The sequence below is a fragment of the Panthera uncia genome, assembly GCF_023721935.1.
Source record: "Panthera uncia isolate 11264 chromosome E2 unlocalized genomic scaffold, Puncia_PCG_1.0 HiC_scaffold_20, whole genome shotgun sequence".
Lineage (NCBI taxonomy): Eukaryota > Metazoa > Chordata > Mammalia > Carnivora > Felidae > Panthera > Panthera uncia.
Genome location: NW_026057589.1, coordinates 10,881,485 through 10,902,648, shown reverse-complemented (window position 1 = coordinate 10,902,648; position 21,164 = coordinate 10,881,485). Strand labels below are relative to the sequence as shown.

The 21,164-nt window shown below is 48.0% G+C and overlaps 1 protein-coding gene across 1 annotated transcript in view; it reads right to left on the bottom strand.

Moving 5' to 3' along the window:
* The window catches only part of ZFHX3 (zinc finger homeobox 3), a 237,236-nt gene that overhangs the window by 43,940 nt on the left and 172,132 nt on the right, over positions 1-21,164 (bottom strand).

Sequence of the window (21,164 nt, the reverse complement as noted above, 5' to 3'; positions counted from 1 at the left end):
ATTAGGTATTACTCTCAATCCTGTTGAAGAAATAACTCCATCTAAATGCCTTAAGTTGCATGTGTCTTTTCCACCCGAAAATGCAAAACGGGAACCACATGGTAGCTCTTGCTTGGCTCCAACCCCAGTGCATTATGGATTTGAACTAGACTAGACCCTACCACTGACCCTTCAGAGGCCTCACAGTGCACGGGCCAGACCACGGCAGGAGGGTTTTTTTTTTTAAGTCACTCATAGTCTCAAGAGTCACAGAATATCACTGAGAGGATTTTGTTAATGTGAAGACTTCTAGAAAACAAACAACATCTGTAGGTGTGCCAGGCATCAGTGGCAAGGTGCTAGATTCGTAGAGAAAGGGGGAAAAATTGTAACAGAATCATTATTTTCCTTTTGAAGTCAGTCCATTCTTTACCCACCAATGGTTTAAAACTAGCCATGGAAATTCTCTCCAGCTCAACACACAATGCTTTGATAGAGACAGAAGAATGGTCATTTCAAACACAAGGTTACTCAAGTCGGGAGGAAGAAGAGAGATATTCTAAATTCTGAGGCAAAGGAAGCGAGACATTTCTCTCTTACTTTCCTGGCCCTCAGGATCATTATCCAAAACATTCATTAAGAATGGATTAAACGAGGGACACATGACTGGCTCCCTCTGTGGAGCAGCTGGATCTCGAGGTCGTGAGTTCGAGCCCATGTTGGGTGTAGACATTACTTAAAAAGAAAAAAGAAAAAAAGAATAGGCTAAATGAATGAATAAGGCAGGCAAAGCAAACGGAGGTGGGTGAACGACAAAATTATTAGCAGATTTTGAAGAGCACACCTTCCTAGGTATAGAAACATGAGAACCTGGCTGCCCACATTAATCACTGGGGTTGGCACTAGACTGGGTGCACAGGGACTAGGTACTGGATTTGGGGCTCAGACCAATGTCACCCTAGGTCCCTGGAGCCATGACCCTGCTTTTCAATGTTTCAAGGTGTTACCTTCCCCAAACCTCCAGAAAATAGCTTCTAAATTTCATCACACAAAGGAAGTAAAAGGAATTAAAAGTAAATTGACCCCAGAAGCTTTATAAAGCACTCGAGGAAGAAAGTATCTGTTTAGAGTCAGATTTTCCTAATTCTTCCCAAAAAGACAATGGAAGTCCGAGGAATGGAAAACTGAATGAGGAGTCAGGGAACATTATTTCTTCATTACCACCAAAAGGGCATTTATGAGGCAGTCATGAGGAACACAAATGAAATAAGATAGTGCTTATTTTCATCTGCAAATAATAGGCCTCCTTATGTAATTTCCATGTCTCCTTTGGTCATACTGCATAGGCAAGGTAACATCAAGTCTCCCCATACCCACTCTTAGTTCAAACAGAGAAAAATCAAGCAACCATGGTTTGAAGTCAATCTGATATACAGTGCCATATTAATACTGTACATCGTGTAGGAGAGAAAAAAATTTACATACAAGCATTATTAGAGAATAACACGTAAATTACACAGTATGATAGATGCATTGTGTCCGGGCAGAATGTCCAATGCACTTTTTTACACTTTTGATAAAACTGTTCAACACTGTGATTATAAAATTCATCTTTGAATGGTGATACTAGAATTCAGTCAATCAATCTTAAATTGGGTCTACCCAAAGGAGCTAAGGTTCTTAAAATATACTCATTTGTCCCAGTACATGCTGTGATACAAACTATGTCTAGTAATGTAGACATTAATCAAATTTGATTATGAAGAGATGGCTGAATGGCCCCTCCTCTCCATCACACACACACTTCACCTTTGATGTAGACAATCTGACATCTAGCAAAGAGACAAAACCCTGATGTGCTGAACAGTGCCTGAAGTGCTTCTCCACAGAAGAAGGAACGAATTTGCCCACTGGGAGGCACCTCCAAAGGCCAGCACCCTTCTCCTCACCATCATGTGTGCTGCAGCCATCCAAGCAGAGAGTTAAGAACTCACGGTCACTCTGGCACTGACCCCACTTCTTTAGCCTCTCCAAACACATCTTATTCAGAAGACAGAGGGTGTGAAGAATAAGCACATCGTTGATGCACTGAACAAGGAAACCGCACAGTGCTTTGTGAATACTCCTGGAGCCCTCATTCTCTAAGCCTCGGTTCTTTGCTTTCTTCCCTCCCTACCCTACTACAAGGAGAAAAGCGAAGGCAGCTAAATTCCACTGGGAAGCTAGAGGGCAGAGGTTAATTCAGGAACTTATTTTGTTTCTCTTTCCCTCCCTCCACCTTTTTTTTTTTAAGATTTAAAAATCAAATCCTCTGCTTTTTCAGCTCCTACTATCATTTGTCACTCATTCACTAACAGGCTGTTATATGCTTGGTGGAAGAAGAAATGATTAAGAAACTCCTCGAAGAAGAAGTTATTAGGAAACAGCTTCCTTTGCAAGAGGACCAGTGTCACCCCCAGTGGAAAACCAGGTCCCATTCGGCTGAGCAGGCACTTCACTGCAGTTCCACCTATGACCTACAGGTGTCGCCCTCTGCATGGCGAGGCCAGGAAGGGCAGCTAGCTGCAGGAAGCAGACACCGTCTGGGCCGCCCAACCTGAGCATGTGGAAATAATATACGTCTTCAAGTGAACTGTCTGGTCCTGGGGAAATAAAATAGGACATTCATAAGCAGTTACACCATCTGTCTTTATACCATCATCATCAACAGCAAGAGGAAAAATAGCTCTTTAAAATGGATGAAAGCCCAGGCTGACAGTAACCAGAAAACTGTGAGCTCTGAATACCAATAAAGCCAGAAAAATGATTAAAAAACAGAGATACAAAGTACGAATTTGTCTGGACAGCTCAGACCCACAATGCTTTGCAGGCAGGGTCTGTTTGATTGGTTACGAAAGCCTAAAGAAAGCCCACTCACTAAGACCCAGGCCTCACCTCGTCCCCCTGCACTGGAACCACATGGGGACCAGGGGCACGATGGCATCCAGCGTTTTAACAGAGAGCTGCATCCACACTCCGCGCTGCTGGCACTGGTTATCCAGCCTGTATTCCCTTTAGGAATGTGTATTTGACACCCACGCATTGACGGAGCACGGGGTTGGGGGCAGGGGGTGGCAGTTTCTCACAGATCACAGATTGCATTTTCCACCCGTGAGCTCAGTGGCAAAGGGCCGGGGTCATTACAGGCGTCGATGTTTTAAATATATATATAATACCAGCTACTGACAGATGGTGGGAACAAGTGAAGAATTGAAGGGCCGACGATCTGGTTTTATCTGGAAAATCCTGTCTTTCCCTCCGATGACGAAGTTGCTGCCCTTCCCTAAGATACCCAGCAGCCACTTTGCCATGTTTAAGGCTGCAATAGACAAATCAAAACCATCTATTCTCCAAGAGTCTAGCGGTATTTCAGAACCAAGCAGAACACCCCAGGAATGTTTTTTCAAGGGCAGAGCCAGGACCTGGGTGAGGAGGTCATCTCTGCTCCCTGCGCCCCCCCACCCCCATTCCTGCCAGGGGGCAGCAGGCCCAGCGCAACCCAGACAGAACGTCTGCTTTTCAGAAGACTTCAGAGAAGGTGCTTCTAAACCCGCTACAGCAGAAGGCGACTTGGATGGATACACCCCACAGTGGCCCTCAAACCGAGGCACCCCTCCTATGTGAATGTATTTTCATGTTAAACGGCTAGGAAAACACAAGCAAATCTTGAATAACTGCGAAGTCTTCCTGGTATCTCTTCTGCCTTCAAACTCCACATAAAACTTCAGCCTCCATCGGCTGAAGGTCTTTAAAAAAAAATCTATTTCCATCACTACCTCCTTTTGACAATGGCTTCTCCCAGACAGCACTTACTAGCACTAGGGCCAAACCCAGCCCTGCTCATTCATGTCTCCTGGCTAAGGACAGAGCCCTCAGGTGTAAGAATTTCAGCAGCTACATATATTCTAAGAGGGAAGGGTTCTTGGGGGCAGCTAAGGTTTTTGAGGCGATGATACTGCAACTCCAGAAAGTTCCCCTTCAGTCAGGGTGGTTTTGCTTACCACAAATGCGAACGGTTGTCTTAACACACCTTCTACGTATCATGTTGGCGAAGGTGACTGCGAGATTCCCCGGCTTAGGGTGAAACCTGCTCCCAGAGGAGGTGTGCGTGCCAAGTGGCAGCCCCGTGGAGATTTGCAACAATTTTATGAACAACCTGGAAACGGGTATGTGAAAGGAGCACCGGGCAGAAGCAAGCACAGAGGTGGCATCATCATACAGTCTGCACTCACCCCGGCCGTATGCACTTCCCAAATGTGATACCCGAGAAAACTTGCCAGTCGCCCCCAAAACCAATACCGTTCACCAAATAACTGGGGCCGTTCACCAAATAACTGGGGCCGGGAGCTGCGTCCACTGGGTGTTTTTTACCAATTGCTTACAGACTTGAAGGAAGGGGAGTCAATCAATGGCTAAGACTAGTCCCTCTGTTCCTAACTCTTAACAGGATAATGTAGAACAATTCAAACCTTCCCCCAAACCTGACAAAGCTCCCAATAGTGCCTCACTGTGACAGAATTTTGGAAATTCTCCTAAGAATCAGGGTGTCTGTACCCAAGGCTCTCAGGCGATCACGTTACTTAAATAATACAACAATCTGGGATCCCTGAAGAATGAAACTGTTCTTTCCTTTTTCTTTGGGGTGAGCCATATTTGAGGGTGGGGGTGAAATAAAGTGCATTTGCCTGTCGGCAGGCTCAAGAGCTGAGAAACATTAGCTGTCATGAACCACAATCAAATCAGGTTTGAAATATTTAGCAGTGGCTTGGAAAATGCGGTGGTGCAGCTCTGACAGGCGAGATGTGCACAGACACCCACTTTCCATTATAATGGAAATATCAGGCCTGTTCTGAATATGTATAACCCAGAAAAATGTATTGATTTTTCATTCGGCATTAAAAAAAATGAAATAGCCTGCAGCTGTCAAAAGCCTTTTGTTAAAAGCTCATCTTTCCTGGAATGAGGTTTACCAGAAACAAGTTTTAATTGTATATAGGACCTCTTCTTTGAAAAACAAAATAACCAATCTGCCTACTTTGAAGATAGGGTTAAAGCTTTTCCTTTCTCCACTTTCAACCTAATTAACCAAGGACAACCGCGAAGCAAGCAAGGCCTGCAACATGAGGGCCAGCAGGAGTACCACGGAAGGTGGCAGCCACTTAGGCTGGGATCTCTCTTGGCGGAGAGCAGGAGGGACTCCATGACTGTGTCTTGTCTTCTTATTTCTGTAACTCGTGTGCAGGTGCTGGACCCTGTGGCCATTGACTCGGCGTAGGACACTGTGGCCAATCTGCTGTCTTTTTGCAAGGTTGGTTGGTACAATTGGAAAACAAGGGCAGAACCCTCCAGCGTACCCAATCCTCTTGGCCTTTTGTTATCCACAAGAAACCTCTACTGGCTGTATATACTCTACAGAACATGCATGCTTTCTTTTGCAAACACAGGTCAAATCAAATGCCACTATGTAAAAGAGGACTGCTAAGGTCTACACCACTTGTTTCTAATAAGATCTAGCATGTTAAAATTCTGCTAAAACAGTAACTTGTAACAGGATGTGATTGACAATGCTGACGGACATCCAACCGTGCTGCTCCCAGCTCTTCACCCCTAGTCTTGTCTTGCCTCTCAAAGCCAAGGAAGAAGAGGTAAATGGCAGCAACGTTCCTAACTATGCCGTTCTCCCTCTGTGCCATTTTGGTGAGTGGGATCTCACTGAATGGTGACCACGGGGCCTACCAGCAGGTGATTCTCCATGTGCCCCAGGCTTATTCCCAAATCCACAGAACACCCAGATACAGGATGCAGCAATCCATTCTGCATCATTCCCAAACGTATTTCCTCAAACATTTATTCCATGGTTTTATTCCAATGGTATCTTTCCAGCCCTGACGGTGTGGCTGGAAACTGCACAAGACACAGCTTCGAGTGATGAGGTTTTCTGGTTGACAAATACCGCAGCCCCAGAACATTTCCCCCCTTAGATCAAGGTGGTTTTGCTTACCACAAATGCATATCGTTCTCTTAACACACCTTACACTTAGCGTATTGATAAAGGTGACTGCATGTTTTCATGTGGACACATGGAACAGGAAACATAAAACCTCCTTCAAAGTTCTTTGTGGGTAATCACCTGAGTATTACTTTTAATTGCAGGCAAAATGTGTCCATTCCATTTTCTACATCTTAACAGGATACTGAGGGAAATACCAAATCACTAGATGAAGGGTCCAGAAATCCATACTGACACTGGCAAGTGCAACATTTTGAAATATAACCCATCACAGTCCAGGCAGGAAAGCTTAAAGGGGAAAAGAATGAGGGTGAGGGGGTACAGCAGGCCCCCAGGGGCTTCGAGGCTGGAGCATTCATTTATTCACCTTCTCAAGAGAAGATTCCATTTCTTTTCCGGCCAACATCAGAACTCCAGTGCAGTAGCAGACCCCAAGGTGAAAAGTAGGCTCCCCACACAGACGACGGGCAAACAGGCCTCCCGCACTCCTGCCTGCCCAGGCCTCCCTGAGGTCCCTGCCTTGCACAGGATGTAAAGGACAGAGCACCCTCCTGGCGGCCCTTGTCTTCGCATCATCCATTTGCTTACCACCCTAAGCTCCGAGCCAGGCCAGGCCATCCTACCAAGGACCCTTCTCTACCAACTGGGGAGAGCTATCGGGGTGGGGACAGCCTGGTGCTTCTGCGGGGAATGTGCCCACCCTGGTCCCTTTTTAAAAAATAACGTGGCCAAAGCGCTAGCCGGTTGTTTTAAACAAAACTGCCTTCTAAAGGTGACATTTCTACACGTGGACGTCACTCCCCTGAGACAAAGGGGGATGTGAGCAGTAGAGGAAGTGGAGGACGCGCTCCACTGGAGATACACTCCCTTTCCCCCCAGGGATGAGCACAAATCCTTTAAGTGATCATTTTCCCACAAGAATTCTTTTGACCACTAGGTGTTCACTTACCAAATACACCTGGGGCCGCAGGGCCTGGAGTTTCTGGACAGAGCCTGGAAGGTGGCGGGGGGCCGGCCAGCCTTTCAAGAGGGGCTTCGGGAGAAGCTCTGCAGGAAAACCCAGTGCTGGAGGACCTCGGCCTCCTCACTGCTCCACCCTTGACCCTGTTTCCCTGGCCACCACCCCCACGACCCTGCCTTCTGGCAGCAGGCTAAAAGAATCAACACTCTGAAGGCAACTCCGGGTATTATTAAAATGAATAATTGGAGAATAGAGACCATTTATGCTTTTGTATATTTGAAGATCGTGCCACTGTTTATAGAAACAAGAAAAATGGGGATTGTGTGGCAGGAGGGAGGCTGGGGAGGCCGGGCATGCTGCAGCCCTGCGCAGCCCCTGCTGGGTAGAGCAAGGTCAGCCGCAACAAGGACGCAAGCCTGGGGGAGGCTCTCCCTTTGCTTCTTACTTAACTTCACCTCCACCTTGCGCACTGACAGGAGAGCACGTTTTATGGGTCCATCGCCGCCAGGGCCGGTTTAGGCCTCCCAGAGAAAATTTCCCCTCTTTGAGCTGTTCTCCTAAGCAAACGGCACACAGAAAGCCAGAGCACAAAGTGAAAAATGCTGCCGTTGTGTGGCGAGGGACAGGTCCTGCCATTTTCCCTCTCCTGGGCGAGGCCACTTGGTCAATCGGAACAGTCTGTCAAAACCGCTCTAAAATTAAGGGGGTGGGTGGGGGTCAAGGGAGGAGAAAAAGGGAGGAACCGCCTACAGCCAGGATTGCAACAAGTTCCATTTATCTGTGTTCTTAGCAAAAGCACCTGGGCTGCCCCCTGCAGAAACGCAGAAAAGGATAAAAGCCAATGTGCGGTGACAGAGCACAACGGAACTAAATATGTCCGCTGACTCGCCTGGTGGCTATTCACAGGAAGAGTTTGCTTTCTTGCTTTTCTTTTCTTTTCTTTTCTTTTCTTTTCTTTTCTTTTCTTTCTTTCTTTTTTTTTTAATAACTGAAAAATGTGAGTTCCAGTTTGTAAAACACAAACCCAACCCTGAAATGGTTTCGGAATCCACACTCCACGGGAAATCCAGCTCTGTCCCAGAACTCTGAGGAAACTGAATTCAGCAGGGATTAGCTCCCCTGATTTCTCCAGGGCCAGGACTGGCGCTTTGCTTCCACACATGAAATGTAAAAAAGGGCAAATTCCCTGAGCATGTTTGTAGCGGAGCGTGATGGGATTGTGTTGTCATTTATGGGAAATAATCGCAGACCCATCTCTCCCCTTCTCCCCCCCCCCCCCATTTTCCAGTCCAAATAACCATGAAAAATTACACTTCAATGTCAGGGCGACGACAAAGGAGGCGCGCTCTCTGGGAGCTCAGCGGATTTGCAGGGGTTTTTCCTTTCTTTGGACAAAAACTACCTTCAATTGTACTTCATTTAAACGTGATCTAACAAATGCATTTTGACAAGTTCCTTTCTCTTTTTCTCCCTTCTTTCAAACAGTATTTTGCACAGTTTAACCTCACACCAAACTGGAATGTTCTGGAAAGAAGAGGCATGCAAATTGAAGGTTCTTGAAACCAAGAAGGGTGTTTTATTTCCCCCTCTGTTAAAAACAAAGTAGTAGAGGAAAATAATGAGTCTAACTCAGTATGCTACTGAGAATGAGCGGGGGGAGGGGACAGAGTAAGTCACAAGGTCTTAACAACAGACTATTTGATGGGCAAAGGTGAAAAAAGCCAAGGTTAGTAAAAAGAGGAAGGCTTTGATGGAGGAAGAAGGGGACTCAGAGGTTTGCTCTTCGGAACAGACTATCTTGTGGACTTGGAAGCACCATCTAAGGCATCTGGAAGTACAGTCAGAAGTGGGAACATCCTCACATGGGATGAGGCGGGGAGGTCCCACTTCTCTCCTAGTCCCCCTCCTCTACAGAAAAGGACATTTTTCACCCAAACAGATCTGCCTGAAAGCTTTTTAACATTCCAGGTGTGAGACATAAGCAGTCCCTACAAGCATCTGTCTTTCAGTAACACTCTGCTTGAAATAAACACTGCCAGGCTTCCATGGCTGGAGAGGAGAAGACAGGATAGATAAACACACATGAGTGATAGAAAGAGTGTAAATAAAAAAAAAAAAATTAACAGTTTCCACTAAAAAGACTGAAACCACCCTTCTGAGTTGAAACTCACTTGGCTTGTCAGGGAGAGATCTTATGCTTTAAGCAAAAAATATCATAAAAAAAAAAAAAGAAGAAGAAGAAAGAAAGAAAGAAAAAAACAAATTCCTATTTATTTTTAATTGGAAAATGTTGGAAATACATGAGTGAAAAAAACGTCAAGGAAGGCTTGTACAGGATGTACCAGGAGTGGTATTAGATGATGGTGATTAGAACCTAATGGGTATAAGTGAGACCTTGTGGGATGGCTCTTGTACTGGGAATGTCAAACGCTGAAGGATGCTATCTGTACAGGAATGACAGCAAGGAAACGAAAGGCAGAAGGGTGGCTGGACAGGCCCAAGGTGTTTACGACAGTGGGGAGGTGTGATTTGACAGTGCCCAAAGGAATGATGGAATATTTGGGGCGAAGATATGCAAAAAAGAAAACTGAAAGACAAACAGGTAAGTATCTTGTTCCTGGCCATCAAAACAAACAGCACACCATCAAGACAATACGAAACCATGACTCCAGGAGTCTAAGTCACAGACCAAAACGAATGAGGGGCTGAATTCCCAGCCTGTTGATGGCCTCAATCTTAATGCTCACAGTGTCCAAAGGGCCTGCAGCCTATTGAGAAATCAGCCTTGGCCCCTGTGAAGCACAGGGTGCTTGCAGAAATAGTAGTGTGCTCCCACCCGAGGATAGGAGAGTGATGGACTGCCTGTCAGTGAACTTCACTTTGCATGATCATCAGCCACTTATGTGCACAGCTGGTAAAACAAGCTGATTCATAAAAATAAAGCACAAACAAAGGCTGACACTTTCCAAACCAAATGCAGGAAACAGACGTCAGGCCAACTTCAGGCAACCCGGCACCCAAGAAAGCACCAGCTAAACCTGTTCTTCCTTGGACAGACCTACACGTGCACAAAGGTCACTGCAGGTGTTAACGGCACTGCCAGCTGCAGAGTCTAATGCTACGGACACTTATGAACCCTGGAGATGGCCCAGGCCTGGGTCTTTAGGTGCCTACCACGCATACATTGCCTGGTACAAGTGGAGAAGGGCCTGCCTCTGCCAGAAGCATTTACGGTCACACCTGAGACATTTAAGGATGTGTCTACACTTGGAAAGTAAAAAACTGGGCCATTCTCCAAAACCATCAAGTCCCCAAGCACACTTCAGTCTGAAACAACCAGGCAGCAGCAGCAGCATGTTTGAGCTAACATTTCCTCGGAAACTGCAAGGAAAGTGAAGCAGGAAGCTGAGGTACAGAGAAAATCCAAGGGTTTATGTTCAAAAGCTTTCCTGCATCCACATGAGAAAAAGCAGATGGGACTGCTAAGTTGTCATTTTTACATGCACCTTGTACAGCTCTTCTGTGCCCAAAGAGAGAAAGAAAATTCTTGGATCTTCCTCCTCTTTTTGAGTAACTTCCAAAGTTATGCCAGTGGTTGAATACAAAACCTCTGCATTTTTAAACTTTGGATATTACAAAATACCCCCACCAGCAGCACACCAGCCCTTTCATGGTGATTTTGGCTATGGTAACCCATCTCCAAATCTTCAGAGCTACTAACTGTGTTTTACCCTCAGTCTCAGGATTGGGTCCCTCTACTCAGCCTTCCCTCCTGTGAGAGGTGTCTTCCACCTAAGAACAGGCTAGTATCCCCGAAAGGGAATGCAGTCCATTACGCACCCCAAGTTAACACTGTAATGGTATCTTTAAAATTTTTTTTGAATGTTTATATTTGTTATTTTTGAGACAGAGAGAGACAGAGCATGAGCGGAGGAGGAGCAGAGAGAGAGGGAGACACAGAATCCAAAGCAGGCTCCAAGCTCTTAGCTGTCAGCACAGAGCCCGACGCAGGGCTGAACCGCTAGACCATGACCTGAGCTGAAGTCGGATACTCAAACGACTGAGCCACCCAGGCACCCCGTGTAATGCATCTTAAAGCCCAAAAATGCAGTCATAATCATCAAGACAAACGATTCAATAAAAGAACTTAAATTCTAGACTCTTTAATAGTGGGAACAATTGAAAATAACCAATACGTGAAACCAAAGAGAAAGAAAACATCTCCATGAGATGAGAAGGTCATCAAGGATCTGAGCAGAAAGTAACTGGTACTTGGGACAGTTAGGAATAAGGGATCTGGAGAAACTGACAGTACACAGTCATACTTTATGGAAATAATTTTGGATGTCTACACTGTTCTGTGTACATGCTGCACCTGGAAAAATTACTAGAAGCTCTTGTCAGGGAATACCTTACGTCGGAACTGTCCCCACACTTCCAGACGCAGACAACTCTTTCTAAGGGAATATGAACCCCGGGCAGAGACAGAATATGGAAGTAAAGCCTGCAACAAGTCAATGGTTTTGCTTCACTTTGTAAGGCCAAGAATGATGGCAAGGAAGGTAAGAAGCAATGAAAAAACTAGTTAAAAGGCAATACAATCTTGAAGATGAGACTGCCCAATGATTAGGAAGAGAAAAAGTGAATGAGTTCTCACTTACCAAGCAACAATTTTAAATATAAAAAGTAAGAAGAGGAGGGGGAATAAGAGGATTTAGACAGTCATCAAAGAGCAACTTTCCAAAAAAAAAAAAAAAGTTTGCATCTTTAAATTCAGCATCTACGATGGCAGGTGGGGGAAAGGTCAATTTCTGTCTGAAGAGAGTCTATGAATTGATTCACCTACTGGAAAATTCTGGTGACAAGTATGGAAGAGAAGCACGCAAGCAAACAGATTTAGGAGAGAGAGATACCGGCTGTTTGCAGAAACTGAGTCATCAGAGGGACCGGCCTTTGTTTTGAGGGATTTGGGGGAGCGGACAACAAGCACTTTGATTCTGTAAACCAGGAGACCAGGACCTGGAGAGGGGTGGGGGGCTGGATGTCCCCAGGGCGAGGAAATCCAAAGGAGGATGAAGGGGACAGGTGGTCACATGCTGCTCCAGTGGCCAGCCGGGCAAAGAAACCAACAAAGTCCCATGGAAAAGCTCCGACGTTGAGGCAAGTGGTACAGCTGCTCAGAGCAAGACCTAGTTTTTCTTGACATTCTGAGACAAAAGACATAATAGCAAGGATAAAAATGGGCTCGCCAAGACCACAACAAACCGAAAACCATCTCCTAAGAACCCAGATATCCGTGTATTTAGGCAAGTGGTATCCTGTTAACTTCCTGCCCAGTGGCAACGTGGTACCCAAAATAAAACCATCACGTTTAAAGACAGAACGAGCTATGGCTCTGGCGCAATGCAGCCCGCCCACCTCGCTCTTTCATCCTTACACACATAAACACACGTATGCTCTCTCGTTCCTGCTTTCTCCCTCTCTCCCTTCTTGCTCTTTCTGGAAGGGGGTTGTCCCAAAATGATTCCTCCCGAATGGCTGGGAGCAGAGCCCGTCAGAGAGCTTCTAGATCAGGGTGAGGTCCAAGGGGCCGGTGCAGCCCCTGGTCCCTGCTGCAGAGAACCAGCAAAAGCCAAGTAATTGCTTTTTCCCCTTCCACTAATAAGCTTTTCAGTGGAGGAAGAATTCAGCTTCCTGTAGTCAACAGACCCTTTTTTCCCTGCCTCTCCTCGCTCCAAATAATCTAAAGTGACTGCAATTTCAGTCCTGGCTCTCTAGCATTCAGCTCCACCGGCTGAGGTCAGAAGGTGTCAAGTGAGGGCTCTCTACTTCTTTTCTACTCTGCCTTCACTCCACCCATGCTTCTTTGTAACTGAGGCAACCTGCCTCCCCAGCCCAGCCATTATGTGTATCACCAGCCCACAGCACACACGGACTTCAGTCAAGATTCCAGGAAATGTTTTGAAGGCCTAGAAAACACTGGGGGAGAGAAAACAAATCTCTTTGCTGTAAACAACTGATTAGTAATGACCAACTTCAGATGCTCTGGTGACCCGAGCCACTCATTTCCTGGTTTCGAGAAAATGCATCGCAGTACAACATTTGTGTGTGTGTGTGGTGGTTAAACCATGTGGCTGGTTGTGTGGTTTTTGGTTTAGTGGAATGCAAAGGACTCTGGTTGCTGAATTTGCTCCTTGAGATGCTGCTGCGCACTCATGGCACTGGTATCAGGTCTGGCTTCGTGTCTGGCAGACGGGCTGCAAGGGGACCTGCCTGGGAAAACTCTGCCCCACCCCCTCCCCTGCCTCATCTCCCAGATGAATGAAACGGGATTTCAATTAAGAAGGGCAGCAGCAGGGCCTGCCCTCCTCTGCCTTCACAGAGATCTAACGGAGAGCACAGAGATGAAGGTGAGCAAACAAATGCACAAGGGTGACGACTAAGTGAGAGGTAGAACAGGTGTGTGACGGGAATGATGGAGGTTCAGTGGTTCCAGTCCTGGGGAGAGCATGAAAAGAGGGTTAACGTCCAAGTGCAAGAGGCCTGCTACTGGAAGAGCAGCTCCACGCAGGGGAAACAGAGGCAGGTCTGCAAAGAGACTGCTCAGTGGGCCTACAGCCAAAGCCCGTGAGGTTCTGAAGAGAAGGACAGAAGGGGAGAAGCACGCAGGGAAGGCGTGAACACCTGCACGCACCCCCACCCCCATCACACACACAGAGGAGGGGGGATGCTGACTCCTGGCTGCAGCCAGGCCTGTGATGGGAATTTATTTCCCTCAATTATCAGCTCTTGTCCCCAGTCTCAGTTCATCAGCACAGTGCAGCCAAGTCAATGAAAGGCTCCATAATGAAGTAATCACATGCATGGGGATGGCCCCGCACCTGCCTGCTGGGCCCTGAATCAAGCTGACATTGGCTCTCCAATCCCCCCAACCCCGTGTGCGCCTATGATCCATGTCAGGTCACCCCCGTCCTGCCCCAGGAGCCTCGAAGCCTGGGTGCCGTTTTCTTGACCCAATCACAAAGGCCCTGATTGCAAGGAGGAGAAGGAAGGGTCTAGCAAAGTGGGACCGGTCAGTAGAAAACGTGTTATACTTCCCTTTTTTGCTGCCTGGGAAATCTTCACTGCAAAGAGTCTGATCATAAAAACCAGTACCGTGTGCTTAGAAAGATGCCATTTGTCTAAATTATTACTATGTAATAATAGTAACTGTGGAATACAACTGTCACACAACAGAAGTAAATTCTATTATTATTCCCATTTCACATATGAGAAAACTTCCACATATGGAAGAAAACTTCCACCTAGAAGTGGAAGAACAAAGCCAAGGCCCATGTTCTTCACGAACACCTTAAGAGCTACTGCATGGCCTTCCCAAGAGAACTTAAACTTCTTCTCATGCTATCCATCCATCTACCCACCCATCCACCCATCAATCCATCCATCTACCCATCCATGTACCTACCCACCCATCCACCTACCACATGTTCACGGAGCACCTGTTCTAGACAATGACAATACAGCTGGGAACAAGACAGGAAAAGTCCCTGCTCTCAAAGTGCAGGGGTAAAGAAAAAGGTGGAAAAGAAGGAAAGAAGGTGGGGGAGTAAGAAAGACAAAAAGCTGCCGAACAAATGACCATACTGTAAGTCAGATGCTGATAGAGAAGGACGGTAAAGTAGGGAAAAGGAAAAAGGCAATGCTAGGAGTCATTTTCTGTGGGAAGCTTGGAGAGGGCAACATTTGAACACAGACCTGAAGGAGTGAGGGTGTGAGCTACAAGGGCCTTCCAGGCACAGAGGAACCGCATGTGCCAAAGCCCAAGGTGGGAGTAAAGACAAAAAGGAGGGCCAGGAGACGAGTCAGACAGGTCACGTGGACGAGTTCCTGCAGGCCTTACTGGCTACTGTCAGGCCAGAGGCACTGCTAACACCTAAAGAACTTCTATGAAAATCAGAACAATGTGCTTCAGTTCAGCAGCCCCTCCTCTGGGCAAATGTGGCCTCAGACTCCCCATCCTGCCTGGTAAGTAGAGGCTGGGATGGATTCCCGCCCTTAGCAGAGAGCTGCGTGGGTGAGACATCCTGCTCAGCTTCACACAGTTAGGCTCGAAGAGCTTTCCAGTACGGAGGCTACGGTACTTCCCCAAATCTGCGTGTGTGTGGTGTATAAAACTTCCTTGTGCCTTTTCCTTTACTAGGGGGTGGGCAGGAGCTGACCTTGAGTTGAACAAATGCAAAGACAGGCAGGGGAACCCTGAGCATCCTCTGCCACTGGCCATACTGCAGCAAGTGGCCGGCCTTGACACCCATGCACCAGAAGGACCCGCCCCACCACTGTGCTCCCAAGCCCCTCCCTGAGAAGCTGGGGTGAGGAACTCCTGGTTCAGCAGGGCTACTGCTCCAACTCAGAAATTTGTCACCCACCATTCCACACAGCCCTTTCTCGGAAACTTTATTGCCTTTCCACATAAATGAACTTCAACGCACTCTGCAAACTTAATAATCATATAAAGCTACGTAAGCTCAGCAGGGCTGCTATTTCGATGCCAGCTCTTCCTAGTGCAAGATGGATCTGGAGGGTGGGGGAGGAGGCTTTACTTTTCTTAAATGGGCCACTGTGGAAAGAAGTCCACTCCGTTGGCCACAAGAGAAGAGGGGTCTCCCCCTAGTCACACGCACGCACGCGCGCGCGCGCACGCACACGTTCTCAGCTGCCGCACCGCCACCCTGGGCTGTCTCGGGGTGCAGCCAGGTAGCGAGGTACAGGTAGACCGGCATCACAGGTCTCCTCAGGCAGCACTTGGCCCCGTGCCGCAAACCAGCTGTCTCAGAGTACCCTGGGGCCTCCAAGGCAGAGTAAGTGGGTGAGCCCTCAAGTGTTCTGGGTTCTGTTATTAAACATTAACGGGTAAATCCGGAGCACCCATGGGTCAGCTGCTCTGGGCGCTGTTTCTCTGGCCAGGAGACAAGAGGAGCTGGATCTCAGCCAGAAGGGAGAGAGGGAGGGGCCCCGAAGAAAACACAAAGAAGCCAGGAGGGGCCAGGAAGGGGGCCAGGAGGAGGAGGCCCTTCTGGGCTTGCTGGGGATCCAGAGGAGCGGCCAGGACTGCCCAGAGAGGTAAGGCTAAAAGCCAGAGAGAGACAAGAAGGCACCAAGCAAGGGAGTGCAGGTGATGAGCGAGGAAGCAAAATCCAGAAAACCAGGAGCTGAATGGGACAGGATGCACAATGGGCCAAACCCAGCACAGCTTAAAGCGCCCATGAATTCAGGTTTCCACAGTGACCAGGAGCCTGAGGAGCTGTCGCCCCTTCTCCAGGTCATTCCACTCCAATCATCAGGAGGACTGTGTTTTGGGGAAGGGGCCAGAGCAATTACCGGAGCCTTCACTTCGTTGCTCCCTTTTACAGTACACTTCCCAGAATAAACTGCCCCAAGACTTCATCCATCACCAAAAAAGGCAACTGTAAAAACACTCATGGCCGGCCCCTTCCCACACACCAGCAGGCGCCCTCCCCTGCAGTGGTGGGGGGTGGGCAGGGGTGGGGGCCGTGGGGGGAGGTGGCTCCGCCCGCCCGTACTAATTGCTCTTGCGGATGCTGTGCGGCGTGGGGGCCATTCCCAGCGCCGAGCAGTTAGGAACTTCCCAAATCATTAACCTTTCTCGGAGTGCATTGTACTGGGAGGTGCTCCCTCTGCAGCCCTATTCAGGAGCCCTATTGATCTGCCGCACACTCGGTGCCTTCAAAGTTGTTTATGATCAATATGCAAATTGCCCATGGCATTGATCTAGTATTAATTTTCAATTAGGGAATCCACAAGGGGTCTCTGAGGGTCAATACCTAACAATGCAAAGGAAACTCCGTTGAGGAGTATCGGGCCTGGTGCTGATAAAAGCTTCCCTAAGCCTCCTTCTCAATAGTTCCAGGCCCTCGGGGCTGTCACCTTCACTTTGGCTCATTTTGTTCCCTCCTAAGTCAGACCCCTTCGGTCAGCAATCTCTCAGGCTGGATCTGTGGCTGTTGCCCTGGAACTCCCCCCACGGCCGACCCCCCCCTACCCAGGGACACAGGGCCACTCCCTGGCCTGCCAAGTGCGGTCCCCTGACACCCGCCCTCTTGATCCGATGCCCCAGGCCATGCCTCCATGTCTCCCCATGCCACACCCAGACCCGGGACCACTCTCTCCCCCAGCTCCCCAACCACACATACCTTTTTCCTCCCTCTCTCCCTCTCCCTCGTTTCTGCTTAGTCACAGAACGTCACCTTGGCACGCTGCCACGGCTGGAGCTGGCGAGCTGCACGGTCCCCAGAAATCTCAGGCAGTCAGGCAGAGCCGCCAGGCTGCCAGGTTATGCTTGGCAAACAACCCACTGATGTCATTTCAAAAAAACCAGCAGGGTTGGTGGGGGGGGGGGGGGAGGAAAAAGGCACAGCTTCAAATCATCTGTTTCTCCTTCTTTCTTTCCTCCAACAAATTTTTTCTTCCTAAATGAAACATGGGGACAGGGGGCTGGAGGGATATTAATTACTTTACCACTCGTTCATGGTTCCCAGAAAAGGCCACGGCCCGCCCTCCAGGAGCGCACAAGGCAGTTCATGTGAGCCATCGATGGGGGTGTCCCCAGGGAAAGCATGCCCAGCTGGGACCAGAGTGACCCGGGAACTCAGTCATTCCATTACGGCCCCCTAACAGCCCCTGAGAGGCTTGCGTGGGAAAGCTGGGCAGACAGGAGTTGGAAGAGAAAAGTGTGTCCTGCTCTGTCCTCCCAGCAGGTGTTGGGGACAAGCAGGGCACAGCTGTGCTCCAGCCCGGGGCCCGGCAAGGACTCTGTTTGCCTTCTTCTCTCTCTGCCAGGGGCTCTGAATGCTCCAAGTTTTCTTCACATTCTCCAGTGGAATAAACCTTCCAGAGTCTCAGGCTCTCTCATTACCCCATGAAGCCACCTGAAGACCCAACTCCATGCCAGATGGGTAGTGGCCTGCCCACTTTCGGCACTGCCGCTCATCGTGCAGGCTGGCGCATTAGCTAGCCAGGCTAATTGGTTTATGGATAACATTAATTACCATGTTGCTCATTAATGGATGAAATCTTTATTGGTGCCATTGATCAGCGGACTTGTTAGCTGGCCTCCTAACCAATGGCGGATATAACAAGCTCTCTTATTGGCATATCAATTAATGCAATCAATTCCTGGCCAGAGGCTGCCATTCGCTTCCCTAGTTGTTCAGGGGTAGGAGACAGAGCCATGTCAAGCGTGCCTTTACTTAGAGTCCCCAGTTCTCAACTGACCTCCAGGTGGTCTCTCTGCCACTTGGGACTCATCAAAAAAAAAAAAAAAATCACACCCACCCTTCCATTTGAAAATCACCTTTCCATGTTCTGCCAGTGACAAAAATGCTACCCTATCAGGATACAGAAGCTAGAAGGAAGACAGGAGGGGCCTGGGGGCTGTTAAAGCAAACAGGAGAGGTGGAGGCAACAGGTGAACCTTTCCAGTCCCCAGACTGGCCCCTGGACAATAACCACACAAGCCTGAAAACACAAGCCACAGGCATTAGCCCTCTGCCTCCCAGACCCTGCCAACCTCCTCAATGCACCCTCACATCTGCTGACCACGCCTAATGGCATCCACCTCACTCAATGCCTCTGACGGGTCCTATATGAAAACATCACTTGCTCATCTGAAATCCCAAGCTCCAGTACCAAAAAGGACTTTTAACATTAGGGACCATCATGTGCCCAGTAAATCTGTGCAAACAGGGGCTAATGTTTGTTGAAATGCATACAATAAATCTCTTCAACAGCACTTATATCCCTATAAAGGCAGAGTTTGGGAAAAATTTCTCTAGGCAGCAACGTCTTTAGTTAAGTTGTTTTAAAAAAGGCTGAGGGACTGGGTGTGTGGGTGGATCCAGAGGACCAAGGATTTACAGCTGGACTTGACCGACGAGCAGCAAACACCAGGGCATTAGCGCTATGGCAAAGGGGGTGAGCTGATGGCCCTGTGGCTTTGGGAGGGTAAGTGGGGAATGCCTGACCCCAAGACATGCTTTCAAAGGATTACCTGGAGGTGGCCCCCAAAGGGAGAAGCTTCAAATATTATTTCAGATTTGTTTCTAAAAGCCAAAAATAAATTAAATGTAAAAAGGGAAGAAAATCACTACTCTACTCAGCAGTGCTGGTGCTATTAATAAACGTTGCAAGCCCAAACATTTGATTCAAGGAGAGAGGGGAGAAGCAACAGAACTGGCGAAAAGCAGACAGGGAGGGAACGCAAGCTGCTTTTGGCAGAGCGATGACGGAGCACAGGAGGGTGACCAAGGCCATGGCTCAGGGACATAACTCTCAGCATGTGGAAGCACAGCTCGGGGCTCCTGTGATAAACAGAAGTATTTCCTCTCATTTAGAAATAAAAAGTGACATCTTTCCATGCGGACCACATCAGTACTTCCACAGTCACAGGGCAGAGGCAAGTCCCGAACAGACCAAGGCAGGGGCCAGAGAGGCCCGCCGCAGCCGGGGGTCACCCTCTCAGGATGCGGCCTGGCAGCAGAAGAGGGGCAAGAGGCCTCGCGGGGGAAGCCAAGGCCTCCTCAACCCGTAAAGTCATGTGCAAGGCTGCATACCACGCAGTGGTCATCCAACACAGGTGACGGGGAGATACCCAGACGAGGGGCCCTCCGCCAGCCACTCGGCACCACAGTGATTTTTTCAGCAAGAGCAGCCACAGGGTCTTCCGACGACAGGAGTCCCAGGGCGCTCGTAAGGTGCAGCTCTCACAGGGTAATGGTGTCTGAACCGCTCCCTCAGGAACCCCATAACACTTGCAGGGGTCCTGCAAAGTTTGATTCCAGTTTTCTTTTAAGTTGCTTATAAAATTCCGGGTGATTACCAAATGTTGTAATAATGAAAACCTAAGTTCACGTAACACACTGGAGGACAGGCCGTGGACTCTACGGCCAAGTTAACTAGATTCTGTGCAGACCTCAGAGTAAAAGTTTCTGCCATCCCTACTTAGTTGAAGATTCTTCTGAGACTGAGACACAGACACTTCTTCTGAGACTTGAGACACAAAACTATAAAAACAGGTACCATCTGGAACTACTTCCTCACGAACAAGGATCTGCATAATAATGGAACCCAACGGAAACAGAACACAAAACAGAAGTTTAGCTGATCCTATTGAACTACCTTCCGTAACTCTTAATTTTTAAAAAAATTTTTAATGTTTTTTAATTTTATTTTTGAGAGAGACAGAGAGAGAGACACAGCGTGCAAGCAGGGGAGGGGCAGAGAGAGAGGGAGACACAGAATCTGAAGCAGGCTCCAGGCTCTGAGCTGTTAGCACAGAGCTCGGCGTCGGGCTCGAATCCACGAGCTGTGAGATCCTGACGTGAGCCTAAGTCAGATGCTTAACCAAATGAGCCACCCAGGCACCCCCAGAACTCTTAATTTGGATCAAAATGTTGATCAACTCTGCTTTATTCTCATTTTTAAATATACAAATGTGACAACTCTGAACTCCTAAATTAACTATAGTTATAAAGCTTTTCCAGAAAATTATTCAGATACTGGGTGAAAATTAGATCTCATTTGTTTAGAAAGGAGAGCTCTGCTAATAAAGTTTACAAAGCACTGTTTTGCCTGACGCACTGCTCTAGATGAAAAGCAGAGCGCCCTCTTTGGAGAGCCTCTCTTAGAAGCAATGTGGATAATTTAAAGTTTCGAGTAAGAAAGTAAAAACTCACAGCCTAAGCTGACCAAGCATCCTCACACACATCTAATTCACTATTAATATTACATGGCACACGGAAGATAGCATGCCGGTATGGAGAGGGTTGTATCATGGTAAGATGACAGCGAACCTAAAAGTACTCTTTTAGGTTGTGTATTTGCTTTACAATAAAAAGTGAAGCGGGGGAATGAGCTCTTCAAGCAAAAATCAAGTCCCTTTAAGAAAGGGTTGCCTGGGGGCGCCTGGGTGGCGCAGTCGGTTAAGCGTCCGACTTCAGCCAGGTCACGATCTCGCGGTCCGTGAGTTTGAGCCCCGCGTCAGGCTCTGGGCTGATGGCTCGGAGCCTGGAGCCTGTTTCCGACTCTGTGTCTCCCTCTCTCTCTGCCCCTCCCCCGTTCATGCTCTGTCTCTCTCTGTCCCAAAAATAAATTAAAAAT